Source organism: Tenrec ecaudatus, chromosome 7 (genome assembly GCF_050624435.1).
Source record: "Tenrec ecaudatus isolate mTenEca1 chromosome 7, mTenEca1.hap1, whole genome shotgun sequence".
NCBI lineage: Eukaryota > Metazoa > Chordata > Mammalia > Afrosoricida > Tenrecidae > Tenrec > Tenrec ecaudatus.
In genome coordinates this window covers 151,879,754-151,894,014 of record NC_134536.1, presented here as the reverse complement: position 1 = coordinate 151,894,014, position 14,261 = coordinate 151,879,754, and the positions used below count along the sequence as shown (strand labels likewise).

The window sequence follows — 14,261 nt, the reverse complement described above, 5'->3', positions numbered from 1 at the left end:
ACAGAGCTAAAGACAGAAAGGGAAGACTAAAGCAGAGTCAGAAATTACAGTGATGATGCTACAAATTTGTACTTTGTCTGACAAGTCATAATTTACAGACAAATATGCCAACTCACGATCAGCAGGTCATTTTCAATTTACAGCAGCCCTATAGGACCTGTCACTTAAAAAATGTTTAGTAACAGAAATGTATGTATATGTGTACCACATTACATGTCCAAAAATATTTATAGTAGTGTTGTTGTGAATTGTGTCCCTCCGATATATGAGCTGGAGTCCTGATCCCTATACCTCTGGAGGTGATCCTGTTTTGAATAGGATTCTCTTTGATATGTTAATGAGCCCATACCTTGAAAAGTGAGTCCTATACCTAATCACTTCTGAGTTGTGAAAAGAGCAGATTAGACAGGGTGGGTGCCTTCTGGGGAAAACAGGTGTCATGTGAAGATGGCCCAGAACCAAGAGTCACCTGGGGTGACTGAAAGGAAAGACTACAGCTCAGACTTGAGACTTGATTTTAACCAAAAGGTCAAGTAGTGATACAGTGGAGATTCTGATTTGGACTTTTAATCCTCAAAACTGAGAATATAAATTCCTGGATTTTAAAGCCACCACTGTAGTACTTGTGTTACAGTAGTGGTCGGAAATGAAGATACGTGCTATTTATCCATCAAAACTGGAAACAACGCACATTGCAGTCCTGGTCAGCACCTGGATTTCTTCTGTCAGGTGGAGTAGACTAAGAGAGTGAAGGAGAAGAGCTGATTGCGTATTGGTTAGAGACCCATAGGAGGATGACACTGTTTACTTGGATGATTTCAATCCTCCATTGTGGAATGGGTTGAGTAACACCTCTTGTCCACTCATGTACTCCATGAGATGTTTCCCCATACTTACAGCTTTTGCCAGACAATTCACTCCTGCCACCTGTTTGGTGAATGACAGGCATTGGTTCACCATCAATCAAAGATTTAGGGGTGTGGGTAGTGTTTCTCCCCTCTCATGTTGGGTCAGAGGGAGGCCACAAACTAGGCAGTGTATGCACAGTAAATCAGAAAAGAATTAATTTCTAATGTATTTCTTCGACAGCCATAAAGTGTCTCATGCAGTTTCCAGAAGGAATGATGAAACAAATTTATCTTAGTTGTCTATTGCTGCCGAAGGAGAAGTAGCACAAGCGGATGGCTGTAACAACCAGACATTTAATCTCTCAAATTGGAGGAGGATAGACGTCTGAATTCAGGATGCTGGATCTAGGAGAAGACTTTTCAGCATCCATAGGCCCTTCAGTTCTTGAAAATCTCTGTGTCTTGGGATCAGTCTTCCCTGGATCATCTAGGACGCTCACAGTCCAAGGTTCCCATGTCCAAAAGATGCACTCCATCCACTGTTGGGAGTAGTCGTTTCCTCTGATCTCTGCTTGCTTGTTTCATTGATTATATTTCAAAATAAATGGACTGAAAAGGCAGCCCAATCCTGTAGATTGTATCTTGCCTCATTAACCTAATTGCCTCTACTCCTGTCTCATTAATACCATAGAAGTTAGAATTTACAACGTATCACAAAAAAGGAGGCTAATCATGCACTGCTAGGGGCCATGGCCCAGTCAAATCGACACAGGTTTTGGAAGGGGATCACAATTCAATCTATGACAGCGACTAACTACTATTGCTTACTTTTTTGATGCTGAACATGGTGGGTGCGGTTTGTACGCATAACGCATTTAAAATTCTTAGAACGTCCCTGTAAGGTTGTTTGTTTTATAGAAGTAGGATTAGAAGCTCAGAGGTTATGTACCTCGGATCACCTCAGAAGAGGCAAGAAGGAAGACGAATGATTTGAACGGTGTCCTAAGTTACCCATACCTTATGGAATCCTTATCAACCTATCTTTGTTTTCTCAGTTCAAGCACTCTACTGTCTCTGCCTGTTCCAGTGCGTGCTCGCCTGTGAGCCCGCCCTCACAGAGTCCTTCCCATAGCAGGTTCTCATCATTTCTTCCCTGTTCACTTCACTCCTCTTGAGGCTCAGTCACCCCCAGGGACCGCTGTGATGACAGTCTGCAGTCCGTGCTCTTCTCTGGTGCTTGTAGCCGGCCCAGCCCTGGCCATTATCTAAATGCTCAACACGTGTGGACTTCGCCAACAATGAAGTAAGGTTTTCAGGGGCAGAACCCCCTGGCTTACCCTGGCCAAAAACATGTCTCCACCCCAAACAGCTCATTTTTTCCTATAAAACATTTAGAACTTAAAAAAAAATAAGTTCTTGTTAACTGGACATCTACATGAAGTTATTGTTAAGCCAGCAAGAGACAAAGGTCCCTTTTCTTTTCCACCTGGATCCAATTTTGCTTTAGGAATTCCAGAGGTTAGCTAAAGAGCTTCCAATTCAGCAAACATTGGGAATATATTTGCTTATCAGATTCGGGTATAGGGGCTGCCTTCCAGGAGTTCCCTGTGCTTTGACAGGGCCTGGCTAACTTCACGGCCTAGATAGTTCCAAGTGTTGACACTGATGGAACATGACTGGGACTGAAAGCTCTGTCCCACCCCAAATAGTGCCAAATAGCCACACAAAACAAGTCCACCTGTGCACAGTTCTGTCCTGAGATTTCTCTGCCTATTAGAGGGTTTCCAGAATGATTTCTTTCCTTTTGATTTAATTGAACTCTTAGAACTGGGAAAACATTTAGGAGTCCTGTGATCTACCTGATCCACATCCCTACACAGGAGGCAGAGCAGTCAAAGTGGAGGAGATGGAGGCAAAATTCACAAAGTCAGTAGTGACTCAACGGAAACCAAAGTCCCTGTACTTGGTGACATTGAACTGGTCTTAAAGGTGAGCCAGTCGCAACTGACTAGTTTTCATCACACTATGCTTCCTTCCTGTTATTATTTTCTAAAGAAATATTTCACTTTTAGCAGGCTGAGTTCCTGCTTTCTCCCCTTTGAACAAGATTCTATTTGGTGTGTCAAATTATAGCGTTTCACCAGGAAGTGCAAGACTACATTTTAAATATTGAAGCACATGCCAAAATTTGGCAAATTCATCATTTAAATGTGTTACCTGTTTGAAATATGACTGGAAGGCTATAATGGACAAGTCTTAGCAAGCAAGATGGTTAGCATTAAGTGTATAGTTCATGATCACATGCTCTATGGATGCTGTGCATATCACACATTTGTTGCTGCTAGGTACTCTTGAGTTGTAGTTCTAACTCCTAGACACCCTGCACACAACAGATAAAATACTGTCTGGCTCTACAAAATAATAATTTATAAATTATCAAGGGCTCATGAGGGAGGGGAGAGCGGGGAGGGAGGGGGGAAAAAAGAGGACCCGATGCAAAGGGCTTAAATGGAGAGCAAATGCTTTGAGAATGATGAGGGCAAAGAATGTACAGATGTGTTTTACACAATTTATGTATGTATGGATTGTGATAAGAGTTGTATGAGCCCCAAATAAAATGTTTAAAAAATAAATAAAGAAGAATTAACACACATAAAAAAATACTGTTGGCTCTGCTCACACACCTAAGTGAAATACTCCCTTTAAAACCTAGAACCAGTTATGTTATTAAACAATCGTCTCTCCATTTAAGACAGATGGATTTATGTAAACTGATGGGAAGTTCTGTGGAATTGTTTAAACAATATTAAGTAAGTAAAGTATCATTCTCACTGATGGGAGAAAGAGGTTTTTTACTGAGGATTACTCGATAATTTCAGTAATTTAAGAAGGTTCATCCCTTTAGTAGAAAAAGGAAGCAAAACATTTTTAGGAGGTTGCTTTCTTTTTTTCCTCCTGATCCAGCAGATCCTTGAAAGTCTTGTTTCTTTGGGGAGGTGTAGTCAGACTGTGTAATTACTAACAAAGTCACGTTGTGGGCAGTGCAAATATGTTGAGCCTGAGACCAGCTGGTGCAGAGAGCTTTCAACAAATGCAATTCCAGCTCCATGGGTGTCAACCATTTCTTGTGGTCTAACTCTATCATTGTAAGATGCTGGCTTTGTTTGCTTTAGCCACCGCGGTTTCAATGGCAAGGAAAAGAATCTGATTTATAGCTGAGTGTTCTTCTGAGTTCTCTCTTTGGGGCCTTTGGATTTTAAGCTTTGCCCTTGAGCAAAAGCAACATCTACCTTATTACCTCTGAAAGGATATCAACATGAGAGACAATTTTCACTAATGGCTGCCTAAAGTGTTCATCAGGGCTGCAGAGAGACTGAAAAGTTAAGATTCTTTATTTTGTCATATCTTACACTGTCTGACGCCTTCCTTCACCCACTTTTCTGTTGTCCATCCCTCAAGGGAGGAGGTTATATGGAGAACCTTGTAATCAATTCCCATTTCAACCCCACCTTCCCCCCACCCTCCCGGTATCGCCACTCTCAGCACTGGTCCTAAAAGGATCATCTGTCCTGGATTCCCTGTGTTTCCAGTTCTATCTGTACCAGTGTACATCCTCTGGTCTAGCCATAAATGTGAGGTAGAATTGAGGTCATGATAGTGGGTGGCATTTAGGAACTAGAGGAAAATTGTATGTTTCATCAGTTCTACATTGCACACCAACTGGCTCATCTCCTCCCTGCGACCCTTCTGTAAGCGGATGTCCCGTTGCCTACAGATGGGTCTTGGGTCCCCAATCTGCACCCTCCCTCAAGGGGAATGCCCCAGAAGGCTGGTGGGTTGCCTGCTTTGGTGTAAACCACCACGAATGGTGAGTGGGCCTGGTCAGGTAGATCACTGAAGAAATTGGGCAGAGGTTCCTGCAGCAGCATGGAAATGTTGGCAAGTGTTGACTGAGCTCCCTTAGGCCATGTGAGGCACTAAGGTAGGCAGGAGGATGTTCCCTCATTCACGTGGGCCCACAGAGGACAATTGGTGCCCCTCCCCCACCCAGACACACAGGCAGGAATTCCCCAGGAACAAGTTGGGAGGAATATCCCCTGGTGGAGGGCAGGTGGGCTTTCCCAACCTTGGGCTATGCTGCACAGGGTGGAGTTCACCTAACTGCCTGAAGGGCAGGCATAAATGTCCTATGCTAAGAGGAGTGGTCTGGAGGTCAGCAGTGGCGTGTCAGAGAACAGGGACCAGACAACGAGGGAAAGAAAACCACCTGCTGAGACTGTGGGGAGATAGAGAGAAGAGAGGGAAGAAATAGCAACAATGTAGATCAGCCCCGCTCCCTGCCCTAGGGGTGTAAAGATTTAATCCCTATCATGAGGTGTCAGCAAGCTGTGGCTGTGTTGAGATAAAGCCCCTGCACTGGCTCCAAATAGTCCTGTCTCCAGCCGAGTTAAAAACCCTAGCCTTAGTTAAAACCCTAGCCAGCCTCCCCTGTGGTAAGCCCAAAGCCCCCAGCCCCTCAAAACCTTGTGGATCTGTGCCTACTTATCTTTATGATGCTCCCCCTGTGATCCAGCAGTGTTGAATTTCCTTCTTAGTAACTCCTGGGATGATTTCTGCAGAGTCCCTCTGGTATGTGTTAATCAGTTGCCATCTTCCCGGAAGTCCCTAGTACTTTCAATATCTTCACCAACACCATAGTTATAGAACACTATCCTTTAAAATTCTAGGAAAATGGTAATATAAAAGCTTACTATATCATAAATCATTGATTTCTGAACTGAGTTCCAATTTTCCTATGTGTCCTTTAACTACTGTCAAAAATCAAATAAGTGATGTGGCATTTTTGGACTCTGGTGAGATATAATATCCAATATTCTGTTGTCTTTTTCTTTATTAATAATGAATTTCGGCTCGTCGGCTCGGATCCGTCGCCAGGCAGCGCGGGGCCGGGCGTCCGCGGCAGCAGCGCAGGGAGCCGGGCTCCAGGGAGAGCTGGGCACGGAGAGCCCGCGCCTGGGCGGCGTCCTGGGTCTCCTCCCCGGGCCTCGGTGGACACCAGCGGCGGGAACCCCCGGGGCTTCCTCGTGGCCGAGCCTGAGCTGGCGACCCCCGGGCTCCCCGGAGCGCCCCTCCTCCTCCCCTTTGCCCCCCTGCTTTCGCAAGCCGCCGCCGTCACCGCTTCAGCTCTCCGTTATGGCAACTCAGCCGCCATCCCGGCTCCGGCTCGAGGCTCCCAGTCCCCCCAAAAGCGGACCGCGCAGCCGGCCGAGGCCGCCCCCGAGGGCACCCCGCAGCCGGGGGGCGGCAGGCTCCGCTTCCTCAACGGCTGCGTGCCCCTGTCGCATCAGGTGGCCGGGCACATGTACGGGAAGGACAAAGGGGGTATACTGCAACACCCAGATGGCACCGTTTTAAAACAGTTGCAGCCCAAGGGGTCCCAGAGAGCTGGAATTTTATAACATGGTTTATGCTGCTGATTGTAGTGACAGTATTCTTTTAGAGCTACGAAAATATTTGCCAAAATATTTTGGCACCTGGTCACCTCCTACTGCACCAAATGGTTGAGCAAATAACCAGAGAAGCTGGACTATATGAAGTTAGTGACATCAGGATTGGAGGAAGATTGAAAAACAACCTATGTATGAAGATGACTCAACCTTGCTTGATGAAAGTGAGGAGGATTTGAAGCAGTTGCTGATGAAAGTCAAAGATTGCAGCCTTCAGCGTGGATTACAATTTGTGGTAGTAATATACTCTGGTGTTAACTTGGTGCTATTAAGAGTGAAGGGGTAGAGTGTAGTCTGTTAATCAGGTCACAGCTTGATGGCCTCATTTGGAGACGTTCAGAAGATAAATAGCTCACTGGATGCCAGATACACGCACTCTCTGCTCCACAGTCCTGTTGCCAGGCCACATGGAGCTACGCTGATGGACTCAGAGCCCCTGAGCTGGAGGAACCATGTGGAGACTCCTGCCAGTGCTAAGATTCTTCCACCGCCACTGGATCCACAAACTTTCCACCCACTGGTCTGTCATCCTCCTGCACTCACTATCATTGTATGTGTTGCATGAGTCTAAAGAGGAATTTACAGACTGTTATTGGGCAGATGGGCTATTATCGGACGTATGGATTTGATCTGGGCTGGGATCTATTCTTAGTATACAATTTCTCTTTGATATAAAGTTCTCTCTTACACACACACACACACAAAAATGAATTTCATCATTGTGATCACGCCAGATATTCTCACCCCAATAATTCAGAAAGCATTGCTTGTTTGTGTATTTTCCAAGTCATATTCTGTTGACTACCAGTCAACAACACATTTTCCTTGTCAGATTTTAAAAAAATTATGTTATTGGAGGCTCATATAGCTCTTATCACAATACACACATACATACATTGTGTCAAGTACATTTGTACATTTGTTGCCACCGTTATTTTCAAAACATTTTCTTTATACTTGAGTCCTTGGTATCAGCTCCTCATTTTCCCCCTCCCTCCCTCACAAACCCATGATAATTTATAAATTATTATTATTATTTTGTGTCTTATATTGTCTTGTCAGATTTTTAAAAAATGGGCTTTAAACTGGTTGTGATGGCTATATTCAGCTACTCATCAGAATTCAGACCTTGGAACTGCATGTCCGTTATTGTAGGTGGACCCAGAAGAAGAATTCACCTTCAAAGAAAATACTCCACTTAGTGGAGAAAACGCTTTTAGCGTCTGCTTTTTGAGCCCTAGCTTTTCTTTAGCTGCTGCTATATTTATACCCTTGTTCCTCAAAAGAATACTTTTTTAATCTAGAAAGTCAATCGCAGTTTATCTGAAGTCCTTTTTAAAAGGAGCTTACTTTATTGTGAATATATTTTCATGCATTCTGTATATTTGTTAGCATTTACTGTCAATTTTAGTTTCAGTCCTAGAACCAGGAAACCAAATATGTAAACCGGTTTTCCCAAATCATTTCTATCCCATGTCTCTTTTTGTACATGTAGAAAAATTTCCCTACCACCTCTCCTCCACAATAAATGATGTTACATACACAAGGCATAACCATGTACAGAAGCCATGCTGTAGAACTCATGCGTGTGTTCTATAGAAAACCAAAGACCAGAGAGTTGATTCTAACTCATAGCAACTCTATAGATCAGACTAGAACTGCTCCTTAGGGTTTCTAAGATTATAAATTTTTATGGGAGAACACAGGCTCTCTGTGGCATGTTCTTTTATTTTTTTGTATGGTCTATAAAGAAAGTTACAGGTAAAATCTTTTAATAAAGAGTATTAAATTGTTTTTTTTCCACTTGACTTTTTGCAAAGTGAGTAAGCAGATAATATTTTCAATCTTGGGGACTGAAAGATATGTGGACTTGAGACTGCTGGAATTTGAAGGTGTTGAACCTAGTGAAAGAAAGCCTCCTTTGCCTTCTGCTTCAGGTAGTGACCCAGTGTCCACACAAGTACCAAGTCAGAAGCCTGGGACCTCTCTTAGGCTCCTTTGATCTTATCACCTGGACTTGACTGTCTTTCTTTTCTCTCTTTCTTTCTCCCTCTGATTTGTTCTTAAAACACATTTAAATGAGGTCCAGCTATTTGTGAATCCCTCTCCCATAGGATACATGACACCTTTTCTTCCAGTGATCATTTTCAAAAGGGAACGGCTTATACTTGTCTTTATTTGTTGAGATGTCCCTACATAGGAGACCCATAATTTTGGCCAAGTTTCTCTACTTTCCCTTTGGTTTGCTTTGTTGCGCTGAAAAGGTGATCAATTAAGATGTTTTGCTATATATTCTTTCTATTAGTATGGCATTGTTTCACAACAAATTACCTAAAAGCTCAGTGGCATAAACAATTTATTGTTTATCATACTTTTAAGGCTTGGCAGGAGTTGACTGATATAAGTTAGGTAAGCTGGGAGGCTCAGCTGAATCTCCTGGGGCATCCTCAGGTCAGTTGGGAAGGTGGCCCATGCAGGCCAAGGGAAGAGGGCCTGCTCTGCTAAACATGTCCACTGTCCTTCGGGAGCCACAGCCTAGCCAGAGCAAGTTCTTCTTGTGGTGTGGTGATGACGGCTCTACTTTCTATTCCAACTGTCATCATCACAGAGTAACCCCCTTCCCAAAATAAAACCCCACAAACTTTCCCTCCCCCTCCTAAAAAGTTGACTTCCTTTTATCTCTCCCAATCTATCCCCTTAGCACAGATACTGTTGTTCAGTCACTGTTGATTCCGACTCATGGGGATCTTACACGTGCACAGCAGGGCTGCTTCAAAGGGTTTTAGCAGATTGCCAAGTTTCCAAAGCACCTCAGGGTGAGTTCCAACTGAAAATATTTCTGCTAGATGAACAGTAGACCGTGGGATCTTTAAAAAAACAAATCCTAACTTGCTTTAAAACTTCAATAGTTTTGCCAATATTGCCCTTAGGCTATGGCTCCTGGGGTTTTCCAGAATGTGGTCCCTGCTCTTCTCCCCATTTTACTTCCTTGTTCATCAGTCTTCCTGGACTCCCTTTAGCTTGTTTTACTTCCTTTTTTCCCTTGATTTGGAGCTTTGTATATGCTTTTCTTCTGCCTAGGGAGCTCCTGCCTCTATCCTTCATGCAGCCAAATTCTTATCATCATTCAATCTTTTTAAAAAACCAGCTTTATTGAAATATAATCCAAACACTACACAATTTACTCATTTGAAGGACACAGCTGAGTGGTTTTTAAGATATTTATAGACGTGTGCAACCATCACCAGTCAACTGTAGAACTCTTGTTATCATGCTCTCATCTCCCTATCACCCACAGACATTGACATTCAGTTCTTGTACCTGAAATTATATAATATACACTATTTCTCACTGACTTCTAGCATCATGTTCTCAAAGGTCAGTCATGTGGTAGCATGACTCATTCACTTTAGTGGTCAAAGAAAATTCTATTGTACGGTGTTATGCATTAAGTTATGTCCCAAAATCTGTATTGCAAATCCTAATCCCTGTCTGTGTTTATAATTCCACTTGGGAATGAATTTTCTATGTTATGTTACAGAATTAATTCCAGCAGAGTGTGTGATTTGAGCCAATAATTTCTGAGATATAGAGGAGCTAGCAGAGATGGGAAAGGATAGATCCCAGGCCACAGGAAGAACACCAAGGAGCCAAGGAATAAGAATCTTCCCCGAGAACTAACAGAGAAAATCGTCCTCTAGAGCTGGTGCCCTGGATTGAAAATTCCAGCCTCTGAAGTTCTGAGAAAAATTAAATGTATCCTTGTTAAAGCCATCCACATATGATACTGCTATTATAACAACAGTAAATAACTAAGAAATATGGATATACCACATCTTGTTTCATTGATGAATATTTGGGTTTTCCCCAGTTTGGGGTTATAATAAATAATGCTAAAGGAAGATTCATGATCAAGTTTTGTGTGGAAATATTTACATTTCTCTTGGGTATTTACCTAGGAGTGGAATTGCTGGATCATATGGTAAATCTGCTTAACTGTGGGAAGAACTGTCAGACTGATTTTCAAAGTGGCTGGTCCATTTTATATTTGCACCACAGTGTATGAGGGTTTTCTCATCCACACTAGTACTATTCAATTTTGAGGCTCTAGTCAGCTTAGTGGTTTGAAATGGTATCTTGTGGTTTTGATTTTCCTGATGATCAGTGAAGCTAGGCATCTTTTCATGAGTTTATTGGTCATTGACCATATCTTCCACATCTTGTTTTGTTGGTGGATAGTTGAGTTGTTCCCAGACTTAGGGTATGATGAATAATGCTGAAAGGAAGATTCACAGTCAAGTTTTTGTGTGGAAATATTTACATTATCCACAATATTATATCAATATCCACATTATCCACAATATTATCCAAATATTACATAATCCACTCGTCAAATCCTTGGCTGATTGTTCAATTGAGTTGTCTTTTTCTTGGTGAATTGTAACAGTTCTTTGTACTCACATACATTGGATTTGTCAAGATTCTCTCATTCTGTGGGTTGTCAGTTCACTTTATTGTGTTCTTTGAAGCACAAAAGTTTTTAAAAAAATTTATGAAGCCCAATTTATCTATTTTTTTCTTATTATTTGTGCATTCGTGTCACATCTAAGAATCTATTCTCAATCCAAAGGCATGAAGATTTACCTTATATTTTCTTCTAAGAGTTTAATAGGTCTAACTGCTAAATTTAGATTTTTTTATGTTTTGAATTACTTTTACTGTAGTGAGATAGCATTCAATTTCATCCTGTTGCATGTGGATATCCTGTCTTTCCAACACCATTTCTTTTTGTATGATAGTTTTATTGACTTATCCTACACGATCTAATATATTCATTCACTTACATTGTTGTGTTCAGTCCCAGTGAGTGGAGTTATACACTCTTCAATGCTATCAGCTCCCTATTCCACCCCCCCCTCTCTCCTCATACCCTCAGGTAACCATTACTCCTGTTTCTATTTCTGATGTATTCTCTATCTTGGCTTTCATGTATTGTATGATCTTAAATATACAAATGAGGACTACATGAAGTCTAACATGATTAATACAGAAGTCTAACATGATTAATAAGGTAAAACAAATAAAAACCATTTATCATCCCTTCCATGTGCCCCTTCTCAGAGGGACTATCCAGTTATCTTACAGGTGGGTTTTGGGGTCTCCACTACATCCACACCCCTTTCACATCGATTTGCTTGCATGATTTTGGACTTCTGATACATCTCTCATCAACACCTCATGATCACACAGGCTGGTGTGCAACTTCCATGTGGGCTTTGTTGTTTCCCTGCTAGATGGCCACTTCTTTAACTACAAGCTTTTTAAGACCCACAGACATTATATATATTTTTTTTTCCTTTTTTTTTTTCAGGGGAGAGGGCGAACGCAGTCCCCCACTACCACAAATTATGCAGTCGAGTTTCCCACATTTGGGGAAATTGGAGGGGTCAGCACATCCGGAGTGCAATGGATAAGCCTCGCCCTGGGAAAACCACCTTCGTGATCATGGTGTCTCCACTGCCGGGTAAGTATGACATTATATTTTTTAATAGTCTTTCTTAACCAGCTTGCTTATGCATGATTTTGTTTTCAGTGCTTGTGTCAGGAAGGTATATTACAGTGCCATATTATTAGAATAAATCATTCTTGTACTGAGGTAAATTTAAGTAGAGGCCCCAAATCCATCTGCTTCCTTGTTGTATTTGCATACATATACAAATACACCTATATGTATATTCATATATTTTTAATTTTCTTCTTCTTTCCTCTTTTTCTATTTTTCCCCACCTGCCCACTATCATGTTTAACCATCGTTCAACTCTCAGTAATTCCTCTCAGATACAATTCGATTGATCAACCACAACCAGGCAAACTATATCGCCTTCCTATCAATTTTAGAACCCTTACTATTCCCCTGTACCCATCACCACTCACCACTCACCTCCCCTCCTCTCCCATGCCCCCCGGGAACCATTGGTGCAGTCACTGTCTCTGTAAGATTGCATATCCCACCTATCTTGCATAGATAAGCACCGAAAAAGGAAAAGAACACACAGATAGTCACAAGTCAAACTGAGATCTTGACATAGAGCAGATGAATAGCTCTCTGTTGCATAGAGAGAAGGACATGTTATAATCTATCAGTCCAGTCCCCTTTTCTTTCAGCCTTACGTGTCCCTGGTCCCACTTACCTAACAATGCATACACCCTTTTAGTCTTCAGCATTCATGTCCAAGAAGCATGTAACCTAAAAGTCCCCATTGCTATTCCTGCAGTCAGGGATGGAACAGTCTAGTACCACCCCGTGCCCCACCCCATGCCCACTACACCATTAGACTTTCAGTGGGACACCTTTGTGAGCAACTCCCAACCAGTTCAGATGGGCTGCCAAGTGCTGCCCACGAATTCAGAAGTCTGCCGACAGGATTCCTCAGGGATTTCTTGGCTTCGCTCACATCACTGATCTGTTGCACTCCCCTCTTGGTCTGTCCTCCTGTGGGCCGGTCACACAGGTGGCTCTCTCAGAATTGTACCTTCAGGGCTGTCCTCTGCAGCACTGTCATCCAGGGAGAGGACCTCAGTTCTCCAGCTGAGACGCTATCTGCAGTTATCTCTGGGAACAAGCTGCTCTGAGCACAAACATTGCCCTCAAGGATTGGCACACCAGAATGAGGTCTACCCTTGTTTTCCCTTTCCTGTGGAGATATAAACAATAGCCTCCCCTTGGGTGGATTAGTGCCCTGAGCCCCCATTGCTGTTGTTTTTCTAGCTCCACTCCTCCATGGGCCTTAAAGGCATATGAGAGGGAGCAGGGGGAAGATGCCCTTCAGCACAGGTGCTTTCTACATCTGTTTGGGTTCTTTTTTATTGATCATTTTATTGGGAGTGCTTACAGATATTATAACAATCCATTACATAAAGTGAGCTTGTACAGATGCTGCCAGCATCAGTTTCAAAATATTTTCTTTCCTTTTTAAAAATTTTGATAAATAATACTTGGGGGGATCTTAGAGCTCTTATAACTATCCATAGATCCATTGTGTCAAGCACATTTGTACATATGTTGCCATCTTCATTTTCAAAACCTTTTCTTTCTACTTGAACCCTTGGTATCAGCTCTTCATTTCCACCACCCCAACCTCCCAACCTCATGAACCCTTGATAAATTGTAATTATTATTATTTTCATATCTTACACAGTCCGCTGTCACCCATGTTTCTGTTGTTTGTCAACATGAGTGGATGGGGGGTGGTGGTTTACGTCGATCATTACTATCTGTTGCCCTGTTCTCCCCCAACTTTCCCCTACCCTCATGGTATCACTACTCCCATTATAATTCCTGAGGGGTTTATCTGTCATGAATTCTGCGTGTTGAGAGTTCTTTTCTGTACCAGTGCACGTGCTCTGTTCTAGCTGGATTTGTTAGGTAGGATTGAGGTCATGCTATTGGTGGGGAGGAAGCATAAAGGAACTGGAGGAATGTTCTAAGTTTTGTTGGTGCTAGTACGATATTGCAGCCTGGCTGGCCCATCCATTCCTTGTGACCCTTCTATGAGGGGATGTCCAATTGTCTACAGATGGGCTTTAGGTCTCTACTCTGCCCCCCCCACACACACACACACCTGCCCCCTACTGATTGCGTCTCTATGATTGTTTGTTATGGGTCTTCTGATGCCTGATACCTGATCCTGTTGACACCTTGTGATCACACAGGATGGTGTGCTTCCCCCATGTGGGGTTTGTTGCTTTCCAGCTAGATGGCCACTTGTTTATCTTCAAGTTTTTTCCAGATGCTATATATTTTAATAGCCGGCCACCATCAGCTTTCTTCACTACATTTGCTAATACACCCATTTTATCTTTAGCGATTATGTCAGAAAGGTGAACATCACAGAATGCCAGGTTA

General features: G+C 42.6%; 1 non-coding gene across 1 annotated transcript; it reads right to left on the bottom strand.

Annotated features, from left to right (window-relative positions):
- Positions 1 to 11,723: 11,723 nt before the first annotated feature.
- LOC142454162 (U1 spliceosomal RNA) lies at positions 11,724 to 11,887 on the bottom strand. The gene has a single exon (XR_012785681.1). It is a non-coding gene; the product is annotated as a U1 spliceosomal RNA (small nuclear RNA).
- Positions 11,888 to 14,261: the final 2,374 nt, after the last annotated feature.